General features: G+C 45.9%; 1 long non-coding RNA gene across 1 annotated transcript; it reads left to right on the top strand.

Annotated features, from left to right (window-relative positions):
* Nucleotides 1-2,462: 2,462 nt before the first annotated feature.
* Nucleotides 2,463-11,731, top strand: LOC137144114 (uncharacterized). The gene is made up of 3 exons (XR_010917327.1): nt 2,463-2,511; nt 7,902-7,981; nt 11,403-11,731. It is a non-coding gene; the product is annotated as an uncharacterized lncRNA (long non-coding RNA).
* Nucleotides 11,732-12,673: the final 942 nt, after the last annotated feature.

Here is a 12,673-nt window from a genome sequence, read left to right as displayed (position 1 = left end):
CTGGCATACAGCGCCCATGGGCTCATATCAGTTCAGTCTTGTAGCGCTCTTCTCTATAAACCCGCTCTATGCAGCTGCAGCTATGACACAAAAGCACTGGGAAGCATTGAAAAGGACACAACCAATCTGCTGATAACTCATTAATGGCATTTCATTTTTTTTTTCCTGGCCGGTGGTGTTGTTTTTGTGGTGTGTGTGGGGGGGTTGTTTTGTTTTTTTTTTCCAAAAAAAGTATAGAGGATAAAAATGAAGCAAACTTGAGAAAGGCCGTTAAGTGTTACCCTAAAAAAAAAAAAAAAAAACCCAGGGCTCTTTTTCTTTTATAGGTGGCTTGGACAGCTGGCTATTTAAATATTAATCAGGGTCTCATTGATATGCAAATATGTTAACGCCAAATAATGCTCTTGCAGCTGCACAGAATCAAACCAGTCCAGGCAGAGTGTCAGCCTCCTCTCCAAAATGAATGAAAATATTTGAGGACACAGGTGCAGGGAATGGCCCATGAGCAAGATCCTTCTTAATAAGGTAATTTGTCTACCAGGCGATATAGACTGAGGAGCTGGAGCCATCTTTCACCCACTTGACAATATCTGACCGCTAAACAAGGTGTTAATCTTATAATTGTTTTGTTTACTGTTCCCTGCCACAACGTTCCTGGCTTCTTGCCCTGACACTTGGCCAGTTAAAATCAAGTTTACTGACAAGTCGGAGTCTTGCCAGCTAATCAGCAGTAAATTATCAATTGTTCCATTTCCAAAATAACAAGTAAACAGGAAAGACGGTGCAGCCCAAAGAAATAAAATCAGGTCGGAAATCCATTGTTTGCCCAATTATCTTGTTTGTGTTCTTTAGTCCATGAAGCCTACGTTTTCCCCCAGTCCCTCCCTCGCTTCCCTTAAGAAGAGCTATCTCCTGGCTGGCCCAGAGGGACTAGTTCAATGAGCATTTTGGAAGAAGATCTTCGTTTCCCTGCCCAGTTCTTCCTTAACTAGATTTGCGTCCTGCTTGCTGGACAGACAAACGGCTCGGCTGGTCCTCCAGAAATGACGTCAACTGCACGACGTGGTCCAGATTCATCACCTCACTTTCCATCTTGGACGGGCATCCCGCTGTGGCAAAACAAGCCATCTCCTGCTGTCGGCCCACGGTGGGATGTGGCCTTGCGTCTGATTCTCATCCTTCGGATCCCCTGCCCAAGCTGCTCTTCTTCGCGATGAGCTAGAGGCCGGCGGGCTCTGCCACATACGCGTATCTCGTGATGTTCACCGCTGCCCTGCCCGCTGGCTGTGTTCGCTTGCTGTACTAGGCCTCACTACACTTTTCTGCCCCCCCTGAGCAGCGTAGCTAGGTCAACCTAAGTTTTCGGTGTAGCTCAGGACTTAGGGTTTGTCTACACTGCACAGGTGTGAGTGCAGCTGGTGTAGACACCCAAGTTAGCTTTAATCTATCTCGCTCAGGTCCTGGGGCAGCAAAGCCGCAGCAGTGGAGGCATACTGCACCAGAGTTCCAGGCGGCTTGTAGTCCTGCCACCGCGTCACCGCTCAGTTATCTGGATTAAAGCAACCTCTGGTACATCTACACAAGCTGCAGTCACACCCCATGCTACCCATGGAGACGTGCCCATAGATTGGTCCAGCTTGACTTCACTGGGACGCCACAGGGATGGAGCAGTATCTGGGCCTGCCACTGGAAACTCTGCAGGGCGGGGACCCTTCTGTAAGCAGTTTATTGGTCTGGGAAGTGCTGTGCACACCTGTGTGCAAGCAACAAACATTGGACCTCAGCCGCTGAAAGAGGGTCAAGGGGGGGTTAGAAAGTGTATAGGAAACACTTCAAGGGAAGAGTAGCTGAAGCAGAAATGTATATGGGTGAATCACTGGGCAGTATCCATCTTTCTGAATCGGTTCCCACTCAAACACCTTGCCGGTGTGTGTGGGGAGATGTAAGGCTGGGTGTGCGACCCGTCCAGGTACGTTGTAGAACCAAGGTACCCTCAGCCTTCAGTCACTCAGGATTCCCTAGCGATCTGGGGAGACGGAGCTGAATTTCAGATGATCCAAACTGCAGGAGGATAATTTGTGGTGTGTCGGTATTGCTAGTGCAATACACACCGTGGGCCTGGGCCTCCTCATATTTATAACTCTATTGAAGCCAATGGAGTCACTTGGGTAAAACCCATCCAGGCTTGATTCATGTAATACACTCACGGCAGTGTAATTTGCTACCACTTTCAGGCTACTTTGCACTGCCAGAGCAGAGTAGAAGGATCTTAGTGTAAATGAGAAGGCCCATCTGAGAAATGAATCAGGTGTATCAAGAAAATGGGCCTCACTCGTTGTATTAATATTCTACATCTAACCATTGCCTCCGGACAGTTGCATGTCTTGTGCGGTGCAATTAGTTGGCTTCCTGATGTCAAATGTTACCTTGTTTCTCTGTCTCCTTTGTTGCACAGGAAAGGGAAGAATCTTTGGCTCATGTTCCTACCTGTCTGGGGAAGGATTTACGCTGGTAAGCTGCTCTCTCTCTTGCTGACGAGGACAATGTTTTGATGGGAGTGTTTTCCTTCACTGTTTCTAACTACATCACATCTGAAACACAATGTTAATGACATTTCCTACCCCTTCAGGGGTGCATATCACCCCCTTAATAACAGACATAGGAAACAAGTTCATAGCCCACTGATACAACAGCAGCAGCAGTTGCTATCTGCAGGATATGTTTATATTTGCCTCCTGCAGTCACCCTCTTTATTTTCCCTGCCAAGCCTCTTTGCTTGAGATCTCAGCAATGAATGATCTCGTCCGGGTACCCCAGTACCAGGCAAATGCAGCTGTGAGCTTTTTTTCATTACAGAGCCAGCACCGCAGATGGCACCTCCATCGACAAACATCACAGCTGCACATATAAGAGCTTGTCCATTTGCAGCCGGCGCACTAGTATGTGTGTGTGTGTGTGGGGGGGGGTGGAGGGGGAGAAATGAATGAATTAGAGAGAAAGTATGTGCAGGAAAGGTTCCAGCATGCAAGTGCAAGCCATGCATGTGCATATTCTGTATGTTAACTTGCCTGCTAGGACATCGTCATGTTGCATGTTTACATACAGTGAAACTTCTCAGGTTAGTTCTACACAAATTGCACCAGGGGTGTTTTGCAATGAGCAGTTAAAAGAGCAGGTTGCTTAATGCAGGTTTAACTGCATTAAATGTTTAAATTGGGTTACTTATTTAGCACGTTATCTTCAGATGTAGGACAGGGATTTTCAAGGAGCGGTCAGGGATTCCAATTCCACTGACTCTTAATGAGAGTTGGGAGACAAGCTGCCATCTCCGCCTTTGAAAATCTCCCCCTTGGAGCCGAACTTTAGGCTCCTATGCTGGAAATTCTTGGCCTCGGGTCTGGATCATTTACCAAAGATTGGACTCTGGCGCCACCAAAGTGGTTCCCTCCCCCCCGATTTTGTCCCCGGAGCTTTTCACATCTGGAGAGCTCCAGGCAAAGCCGCTGGCATTGCCGCGTGACAATGAGGTTGCTGGGCTCATTGGAGTCCCCAGTGTGCTCTTTAGTTCTAACCCACCGCAGAGTTTTGGCATCACACGGGAGGACTGCAGACCAGACTGACTGCCCCTTGTCTACGCTGTGCTAAGGAACAGTAGTGCGGCTCTGATAGCTGGGGGCATGCAGCGTGGGAGCAGAGCTATGCCAACCAATCCTCAGGAAGTGGAAGTTTTACTGCACTGCAGAGAAAAGCCAGAAAACACCCATTGGTTGTTTTTGGCAAAATACATATTGAAAATAATTCAATCCTAGGAATCACATGAACGTTATGTAACCACATGACTAGCAGCAGCTGGGCTGAGGCCAGATTCTGATCTCATTTACACTCAGCACATCTGGAGGAACTCCAGCTGATGAAACTGGAATCTGGCCCCTTGACTCTGCCTCTTGTACTCACTTTAATAATGTTCCGTGCACCCAGGGAAGAAATCCCCTAAATTGTTATTAATCCATTTGTTGTGCCTGCCTCTGGGCTATATTCAGCTAAGCTGATTCATGTTGTATTGTGCCCTTACTCCAGAATATCCCTCCTGACTTCACCAGTGAGAGACGCCCCAACACAAGCAAAGGGGGTCAGAATCTGAATTTTTGCCTTTCAGCCACGTTTTTAGCAAGGCCCTTCAAACAATAGCTTTTGGCTAAGATTTGCAAAATTACCTCAGGGATTTGGACACCGAAATCCCATTAAAATTAATTTTTAATTTTGCAAATAAATCTCAGCATTTATATATCTACTATATTCCAACAGATGAAAAGAAAAGAAAAGAAAAGAAAAGAAATATTTAGGTTTGGAAAGTTGGTTTTTTTTTCAAAAAAAATATCGTCATTCTGAAAATATCTTATTATTAGTCTAAAGCACTTTACAAACTCTCGGACCAATCCTGTACCACTGAAGTCAGTGGAAATTTTGATCTATTTGGACAATTCAGCGGGAGCAGAATTGGGCCTGATGAGACAGATCCCAGAGACCTTCCTCACCACAAATGCCTATTGACTTCAGAACTGCTACTGACTGCAGGATCCGTCCTATCACTTACATCCTCCACTGCTGAAATGCAGCCAGCTCTGGCGTAGAGTGCAGTAACCATTTAACAGCACACAACAACACTGTGGAACAGTTTCAGACATGAAGTGAACAAGAATATCCTACACAACTGACACTGCAAGAAGAATTTAGGCTATGCATTACAATAATGATTCTCTTACAATGACACCTTTCACCCCAAACCAAAATATGGATGTAATCACTAGGTTGGAATTTGAAGCTAACGGTAATGAAAAGTGCCATGGCGTCTTTAATGACCCCACTGGATCTGGATCTAAGTTTCATGCCTGATCCAAAGGACACACTGGAGCATAGATTCAGAGCTGATTTATAGAGAAGAATACCTCCCTCTGCCCACACACTAGCACCATTTCCTGCGGCACGTGGCCTGTCTTGTGAAATGTCCCATCCAGGGACTGATCCAGAATGAGGTTACTTAACTTGCTGAGGTCACGGGCAGAGGTGCCACACCCATGAGAACTGCTGGAGTATATCTAATCCGCTGCCTTCTGTTGGGGTATTCACTGTCCAACCCATTTCTCTAGCAGCAGCTAACCAAAGCATCACGCTTTCTGTGGAGTAAATCCTGCTGTCCTTACTCAAGCAAAACTCCCATTGAACTCAGTGGGTTTTTTGTTTGAGAAAGAACTGGGTTTTATGGGAAATGGAGCCGTGTAGTGTTTGGCCCCATAAGAATGAAACAACCCTGTTCCCCTCCCTCTAAGAGAAGATACTGCTGGGATTGTAAGCCACCTTCATTCCAATCAATTCGTTCAATAGAAACACTGGGCCAGAACCTGAGCTGGTGTCAGATGGCATAGCTCTGTTGAAGTCAATGGAGCACGGCCAGTTTACACCGCCTGAGAATCTGGCTCATTATTTCTTATCAAGTGAGACACACTTTTCAGTATGTGCCTTATGCAGGAGATACCACAAAGCACGTAGTACCTGGCATAGTTTGATGGAGCAGGTGCTATCACTTAGGGTGACTATTTCATCTCTCTGCCTTTCCTTTCCTTCCCAGATTCCCTCTTCTGTTTCTTTTCCTCATTTGCATCCTCCTCCTTGGTCCTTCCTCTGCTCTCAGGCCTATGGTCTTCTTACATTACAGCAATTGACATGCTGACCTGTTGCTACTAGAATGATCAGTGCCTAGTACAATCCCTGTAGCTAACTTAACGATTCGTACATATTAAATCTCCATTCAAGGTCCACCCGGTTTGATCCAAAACATAGGATTGAAACCGGCGCTGGCCTCTGGTTGTTGCTAGGAAGAGCTATGCAACCATATACACCAGGAGCTGGGTCCTTAAGTCATTTAGAAGGATGGAGTCTGCATTTGGAGAATTGTCAGTGGCACTGCACAAGAAGCAGGTCTGTTGAAATGATACGTTTCATGCTGCTGTTTGGGGAACAGCTCACAGTTTCTATAAACTGCAGACAGCTGAGGCTAAGGTATCTTTTCACCCTAGACCTCATTAATGAACAAAAGCATAGGACGGCGTGGGCGTCTGGGCCAGACGGAGCATAAACAGGGGATTAGCCGCGCACATGCTCCCAGTGAGGGCGGGCGTTTTTTTCTTCACACTTGAAACATTATTCTTCACAGCAACACCGGGAGGGGGTCACCTCCGAGCAGTGACGGCTTTTCTCCTTTCTCGGGCGCTGGAGTTGACAGCACTACGATCTGTGGGACAGAGCGGGCCTGGGACTGAATGTTACGAGCCAGATCCACAGCGAGCCTGCTAGCTGAATTGAGCTGAATGGGGCTTGGCTGATTTAGGGTGTTTCTACGTTGCTGCGGGGGGCGTGAATCCCAGCTCCAGGAGAGAGCTACCTGTGCCGGTTCTCGTCACGCTAGCGCGCTGAGAGCAGTAGGCGTGGTGGGAGGGGCTAGCCTTCCCAAGTACAATGCCGTTCAAGAGCACAGGTACATATTCGGGGCCGCTAGCGCCTCCTGCTGCCCATGACACCACTGCTGTTTTTAGCATGCTTAGCTCAATCAGAGCTAGCACAGGTATGTCTTCGCAAACTGGACCTGATACCTTGCAGCTACCAGGTAGCCATATCTTTACACCAGCTGAGAACCTGGCCCCCTTATTTCCTTTTGGGGGGCAACACAGGCAAGGACCATCTCTCATTATCTGCCTGTACAGGGCCCCAATCTTGGTCTGGCCTCTAGGCGCTACTGTAAGACACATCGTAAACTACAGTATGGATAGCTGGCGCAAATTTGGCATAACTCCATTGAAGCGAATGGATTTATACTGACGTAAGTGGCAGAGATCAGGCCTGCAGGCTGTTGTTGGCTGTAGACCGCTCTGATGAGAGTCGAAATCCTACCCTCCAGTCCAGCAAGGAGCAAATATCTTGCAGACTAAGTGGAGAGAAAGGATCTGAATGAGTTTCCCAAAGCCAGCTAAATAGAAGTGGTTTGACTGGAGCAACAACACGATCCGGTGGTATATGACCTGCAAAAAGGAAAAAAAATAATATAAAATGAAGTTTCAGCCCTACCCACCCACACGTGCGTACATAGGCCTGAAATACAGAGGGCACAGAGCAATAAACAGCTCATTCCCAGTCCTAGCTGAAGAGGCGGAAAGGCACTTCCAGTGCAAGAGTGATGTGCATTCTGTGAGCCATTGTGTACATGCAGTGTGCTTTTTATACGCACACCATAAAAATAATGCTTTGTGAAGGATATACAAGCATTCCTGTCAGCCAGCCCAGAGCGAGCGAGGCAGCTGGGAGAGACTCAGTGAGAAGCAGCACAGACTTCAGTGCCTAGCTAGGAGAATTAGCACAGCACCGATGCTCCATAAACAAGGCACGAGGGAGGCGAGTCGGCTGGGGAGAGCCAACCCCTTGGGATGGGGTTTCCCAAGGCTGTTTACTGTTTTGCAGCCAGCAAGTTGTGAAGGGTGGCTCAGAGGAAAAAATAAGCCATCTTCCCTCCCACAAAGACATCTGCTGCACACTCAGAATAAACCCCAAACCCCAAACTTTCTGCTTGGCTGCGCAAAGTTCTGGTCACTTTTTAAGCATTTTTTGCTAGAAAGAGGCCCCCAAACCAAATCCCCGACCTTGCCACTCCTAAAACGCAGGGTATTTGAATTCCAAACCCATTTCTGGCCAGTTCCCTAACCCTTTATTGGCATACCAAGCTGCACAAGTGTTGCCAAAGCATAAAAGGAGGCAGACGCCTCCTGTCTGTATGAGACGTAGCGATGACCTGCCCCCAAAATTGCTTCATGCTGCTTTTCGGCTTTTAATCCCACGGCCATTTCTCATTACAGTCCGTTCCTGACGCGGTGGAGGATGCTCTGCAGCACAATGACCTCTCGGCCATGGCAAGCCCAGTTTCTCCTCAACTCAGGTCTGGTTCGAGTTTAAGTACGTCGGCCCCTGCTTTCATAATGACCTGTGACAAACTGCTCAATTCAAACATCCTCCCCCCATAATTTTTGGTGCTCAACTTTGAAAGCCAAATGTAGCAACTGAACCCATTTGAAATATTTTTCTCCATGCTGCTAGGTCCCAACTGGGTCTGGAGCAGAAGAGCCCCAAAATACTGTAAAGGAGAAGATCGTTCTTTGTCTCACCTCATTTCCCTCCTCATTGGAAGTCTTACGATATGGTGACACGGTCCATCCAACTCTTTGCAGATAGAGAGATCAGGATAATTCATATAAGGCCCAGAAAAGCATCTTCTTTGGCCTTCTGTATCTTTCGAAATGTTCCCATCTCTACAAATTTCCCAAAGTGCTGGTTATTATTGTCACACCAAGAATAATCACAGTAGCATCATGCGTGTAAAGGCAGTGTTGCCAACCCTTGTGATTTTATCAACTGTCTTGCAATATTTGCTGACCCCCACCCCTCAGCTTCTGGAATCCTGTGATTATCTGAGAATCTCAGCTTTCATTTAAAAAAAAAAAATCTAGCCCTCATGGTGCAGATAAAAGCTTAAAAATGTGACCAACCCATGGCCTAAAGCCTCAAAAACCACAGAGTACAGTTAGTTAGGAAATGGAACGTCCATTCTGTGAGAAAGTCAGACATTTCAAAATTTGTTTGAATTCTGAATTGAAATGTAAAGTTGAAATTTCAAAATTTACTAGGGACTGGAAATTCCAAAAATATTTGATTCAGAAACATCAAATTGTTTTGTTTCAATAATGTCAAAACATTATAAAGTATTAAATACATAAATATTATATTGTGTATATATAAATATGATACTATAAATATTTTAATGCAAGATAAAAGTAGAAACTAATGGAATCAAAATGATATGGTCAAAACAAAATGTTTTTACCTAATCAAAAGAAAATGTTTTGGTATTATCAAAATGAAAAAGTTGAAATGATTTAATTAGACTTTTTCCTGTCAAAAATTTAATCGAAATTGACATGGTCTAGTGAAACATTTACATAAAATTGCATTTTCCATTGGAAAACTGTTCCATGGAAAATTTTTCAACTAACTTACCAAAATGTAAATGTAAAAAAACTAACATTTTTTTCTCATGATTTAAAAGCCAATGCCATGATTTTGAGGGCCCTAACTCATTATTTTTGCATAATTGGGGTGAAATCCTGAGTCCATTGAAATCAGTTGGGCCAGGATTACCTACCTGGAGTAGGTAATACGGTGAATGGTACGTATTGATATTAATCATCACTTTCTGTCTAATTTTTTTGTTTTTAGTGTTGCAAATTGTTAAAAAAATAGCTGTTGTTTTCTACCCCATACGTTGCCACGCTTCAGTGTGTGGGAAAGTGATTTCTGGGTGTATCACTTGCAAACCACCTTGGGATGAAGTGCAATATATAAATAGAAGATATTTTCCCACAAGCCTATCATAGGCCTTTTTCTGCCATGTATAGTTTAGCAGATAGGTGCATTAGAAAGCACAGACAAATTGACCCACAAGTTAAGGTTAACTTATTTCTGGCTACACCTTGGGTTGGTTAGCCCTTGCTGATGTTTTCTACCCCAGCATCTGTAGAATCCAGCAGCTCTTGTTCCATTTGAACATCAACACTTCCAAGAGGCTGTAACCTGATACAGTGCAGGGCATGGTGTGGCAGGTACATTGCGGCAACAATTCAATGGTTAATATTAACATCAAAACAAACTGTCCTGTATTGTGCACATATATTCCATAGAGCGAGGGATTGGAGTCCACCCTTCTTTTCTCATCAAATTTAACCCCTTCTGCACCTTTGCAAATTATCTTTTTAACCACACCCATCTCTGTGGGCCAGATTTTGGCCTGTTTCAATGGTGGGTAGGTCATAAGGTGCCCCTATCCTGGCATCCTCATAGGCAATGGCTGGCCAATGTTCCTTCCAAGAATCTTGATGGGCAACAGATACCTGAGCGTGAAGCCAAGGCCCTTGCAGAGTGGCACAGCTGGTCTGCTGTCGTGGGCTGCCTGAGAAGCTTTGGAGGGAATTCTGGCCACTATACAAACCTCTCCGAAACCCAGCTGAGCGAAAACGTCTCTTAGAGAGACTCCAGGCCAAGTTGACAACTTCCCAGCAGGTGTCTAAGATTGGCAGGCTTAGAAAGGGCATTGCTGGGGACCTAGGATGGAAGAATCCCATGCACTGCTACAGACTGGGGACCGACAGGCTAGGCAGCAGTTCTGCAGAAAAGGACCTGGGGGTTACAGTGGATAAGAAGCTGGATTTGAGTCAGCAGTGTGCCCTTATTGCCAAGAAGGCTAACAGCATGTTGGGCTGCATTGGAAGGAGCATTGCCAGCAGATCAAGGGAAGTGATTATTCCCTTCTAATCAGCACTGGTGAGACCACATTTGGAGTATTGTGTCCAGTTTTGGGCCCTCCACTACAGGAAGGATGTGGACAGAGTTCATCAGAGGGCAACAAAAATGATTAGGGGGTTGGGACACATGGCTTATGAGGAGAGGCTGAGGGAACTAGGCTTATTGTGTCTACAGAAGAGAAAAATGAGGGGGGATTTGATAGTGGCCTTCAACTACCTGAAAGGGGGTTCCAGGGCGGATGGAGCTAGGCTGTTCTTAGTGGTGGCAGATGACAAAAAAAGGAGCAATGGTCTCAAGTTGCAGTGGGGGAGATATAGGTTGGATATCAGGAAAAACTTTTTCCCTAGGAGGGTGGTGAAGCACTGGAATGGGTTACCTAGGGAGGTGGTGGAATCTCCATCCTTAAAGGTTTTTAAGGCCCATCTTGATAAAGCCCTGGCTGGGATGATTTAGTTGGGGTTGGCCCTGTTTTGAGCAGGGGGTTGGACTAGATGACCTCCAAGTTCCCTTCCAACCCTAATCTTCTATGATTCCATTCTATGGACATTCCCAAAAAACCATCCACTGGTATGTTTCGTCTCCATCTTTTTGGCCAGCATGTAGAGAACCAAAATGAGGTAAGTCTTTGCACTAGACTAACACTTAATAAATGTTCGCATGTATTAACAAAATATGACATTCCACAGCAGTATTGCTGAGACAGTCTAATTCTTGTCTGAATATCACTATTAATGGCTGTGGCTAGCAGTGCAGATGTATTTTCATGGAAAACGGAAGGCCATATGGTAAATATTTTAAGGAATTATAATGTATACATCCCTGAATACTTTTTCAGATGATCAGATTTTACTTGGCTAATCAAAATTTGTATGTCTATAAAGAGTATATATTTTTCCTTTAGAACATATATATATATATATGCTCTCCGTTTGTATGGATACATAGATACACATTTTACTGAATTTATTCCAAATCACTAAAGACCTATAAACTCTTTTTCTTAGATGCCAAAGCCAATCCTGCCCCGAAGAAGAGCTCTGCGTCGCTCGAAAGCTTCTGTCTCTCACCAACAGAAGTTGGTCCAGAAAAAGATATGACCTCACCTCCCCCCTTTGTCTCTCTAATATCCTGGGACCAACACAGCTACAGCAACACTGCAGACAAAGCCAAAACTGGCAATCCTATTTGCCTGACGTGGGAGTAATAATTATTGTATTGAAACTGTGCCCAGAGGCCTCAGCCATGAGCTGAGTCGCATTGTGCTAGGTGCTGTCTGGACATATAGCAAGAGACCGTCCTTGTCTTAAAGAACTTAGAAATGTAACAGACTGTGCTACTGGTTAACTATAGCTGGACTGTAATTGCTTTTTAACAAGACATTACAACCCCCACATTTGCTCCGTATACTATTGATATGCATATCTCCGTGGGTCCGGATGTGGAGCTGGTCAAACATTTTCAAACAAAATTCTTTTGCCATTCCCTCCCCCACCCCGGTTTTTCAATTAGCTCAAAATTTCAAAGTAGACTGAACCAGTAGGGGGCACTGTCACCACACCAGTGGAGGAGGAGCTGTGCTTAGCACACGCCCCCGCACGTTAAACCCTGCCTCTTGTCCTGCCCCCATAACATCCTCATCCGATCCCTACGAAATGCAGTTGCTAAGACCATCCTTGCTCAGTGCCCTGGCCACGTCATCCTGTTTGAGCCCCTCTACTAGCCCCTCCAGTTTCACCATCTCATGTTCAAGCTCCAGGGCCTCCTCTTAAAGGCCACTCACTAGCCGGCTGCACCCCCTCTGTCCGCTCTTGCCAGCTCTTCCTTTGCCTCACCGTGGATGCTGGCCCCACCCGCCTGTTTGCCAGCCTGCCTTGCAATCATCCACGCTGCCTTGTGCTTGGGGAATGTTCTCCCGGACGCCAAAAGCCAGGACCACCTTCTTCCAGCACCCTCCTCCTACACCTACAGGGATGCAGCCAGGTGATGATGGCTTGAGAGGCAGACGGGGCTAGGCAGCACTTACTTGGTTTCATTGTTTTGCAGGTGTACACAATAAACAGTGTTGTTATTAACTATTGGTGTTCCACTCAGGTCTAGAATCCTTGACCAGAGCCCCACGGTGCTAGGTTGTGTGCAGACACATAGCAGGAGTCAGGCCCTGCGCCGAAGAACTCACACTGTGAGGCGACGAGACAGACAACTGGGGGGAGGGGACAGGCAAAGGAAATGCTTTTATCCCCATGGTACAGGCGGTAAACTGAGGCACAGAGACACT

The sequence above is a fragment of the Emydura macquarii genome, unplaced genomic scaffold (assembly GCF_026122565.2).
Source record: "Emydura macquarii macquarii isolate MOO-44397 ecotype Brisbane River unplaced genomic scaffold, CSIRO-AGI_Emac_v2 contig_3390, whole genome shotgun sequence".
In the NCBI taxonomy this organism is placed as follows: domain Eukaryota; kingdom Metazoa; phylum Chordata; order Testudines; family Chelidae; genus Emydura; species Emydura macquarii.
The sequence above is the reverse complement of the archived record's forward strand: the minus strand, read 5'-3'. Positions and strand labels throughout refer to the sequence as shown.